At 38.5% G+C, this 1,798-nt stretch overlaps 1 non-coding gene across 1 annotated transcript; it reads left to right on the forward strand.

Annotated features, from left to right (window-relative positions):
* Positions 1-995: 995 nt before the first annotated feature.
* Positions 996-1,071, forward strand: TRNAA-GGC (transfer RNA alanine (anticodon GGC)). Its single transcript has one exon. It is a non-coding gene; the product is annotated as a tRNA-Ala (tRNA).
* The last annotated feature ends 727 nt before the right edge of the window (positions 1,072-1,798 follow it).

Raw genomic sequence — 1,798 nt, forward strand, 5'->3', positions numbered from 1 at the left:
GATTGACATGCACAGTTATTTATGTTTGCTCAGTACCAGAAGAGAATTCATTTGATGTGAATGATGTCACACAATAAAATGACTTGATTGCATATTTGAAATTATAGCTTCAATTTCTTTCAAAAAAGGCAACACTTTAAAAATTGTAAGTGCTTAAGGTGCAATAAAGACTGAAGGAAGCCATTGTTCTCATACTGTAGAATCAGCATTTTAGTGTTTTATTTTTTTTTTAAATTTCAGAATTTAAGTTAAACACTCAGCTCAAAGATTTCAAGGGAGAAAGATTTCAAAACCAATCTTTTTTCATTATAAGTTTTAAAGCAAAGCTTCTCAATAATGTAGCAATTATTTTTTTTTAATGGCCTTGAAGATTTATGATTTTGGGTGTAGAATATGTAACAAGCATTGGTTAGTTTTATTCTGTTGTACTTTAATTTTACTCTTTGTGTCTTTTATACCTTATTGCTCTTATGTTAAAAATAAGGATCAAATGAATAAAATCACCATAGAAGACATCAAACAACTCAGAGTTATATGCTATTTTATTTTTTAGAAGGAATTCAGCCAAGATAGTTAAGCTATATGTGTTCTCTTTAAAATGTTATTAGCAGTAGAGCACTTAAATACCAAAATGCAATTATTGTTGTCCATTCTGATTTTGTCATCCAATTATGATATGATTGTGAAGTGAAATGGAAAAGGGTAAAAAGCTATAGATACTATATAAGACTGGGTTGAAGAATTGACTTTTGCCATTTGGTGTTTTACATTAAATAAGCTTCTTGGTTTTTTAACACTTTAGTTTCCTCATCTATATAGTTAGTGTTGATGACACTGATGAGATTTTTGTAAGGATTAAATAAAATTACTGACATAAGAAGACCTATAACATAGGATATTCATAGCCAATGCTACCTCTCTTTATTGTATTATGCACAGATTTGAACTTAGAATTCAAGCAGAAAGGTTGCCATTTTAAAATTAACATAAACTCGGCCCTGGCTGGTTGGCTCAGTGGTAGAGCGTCGGCCTGGCATGCGGAAGTCCCGGGTTCGATTCCCGGCCAGGGCACACAGGAGAAGCGCCCATCTGCTTCTCCACCCCTCCCCCTCTCCTTCCTCTCTGTCTCTCTCTTCCCCTCCCGCAGCAGCCGAGGCTCCATTGGAGCAAAGATGGCCCGGGCACTGGGGATGGCTCCTTGGCCTCTGCCCCAGGAGCTAGAGTGGCTCTGGTCGCAATATGGCGACGCCCAGGATGGGCAGAGCATCGGCCCCTGGTGGGAGTGCCGGGTGGATCCCGGTTGGGCGCATGCGGGAGTCTGTCTGACTGTCTCTCCCCGTTTCCAGCTTCAGAAAAATACAACAACAAAAAAAAATTAATATAAACTTACAAATAGCAAAATTTTCAGTAGCTCCCTTTACCCAAAGCAGAAATCCAAAGTTATTAGCCTAACCCTCAATTTTCTTCCTAGTCATATATATCATCAGTCTACTAAAAGTAACACTTCAATAAAAGGATGTACTTATTAGATTCTACTTCTGTTATCATTTTGATCTTACTTGTCTTGATAAGATTGCTTTTCTTCAACTCTCTTTCTTATTATTTGTCCCAGTGGTGCCCGAGCTCTACGTCGATCAGGCGTCCCTGATTCGACTTCCCCATGCAGTGGGACACTCTTGCTTATCAGCAGTGCTGGCAGCCTCTTCAAGACTACTCTTGAGGTGGCTATGAGGATTCTACTTGTCAGTGCTGAGACCAACTGCCACCAGAGGAAAGACACAACCAACACACAAGTTGG

Source organism: Saccopteryx leptura, chromosome 4, assembly GCF_036850995.1.
Source record: "Saccopteryx leptura isolate mSacLep1 chromosome 4, mSacLep1_pri_phased_curated, whole genome shotgun sequence".
Classification (NCBI taxonomy): domain Eukaryota; kingdom Metazoa; phylum Chordata; class Mammalia; order Chiroptera; family Emballonuridae; genus Saccopteryx; species Saccopteryx leptura.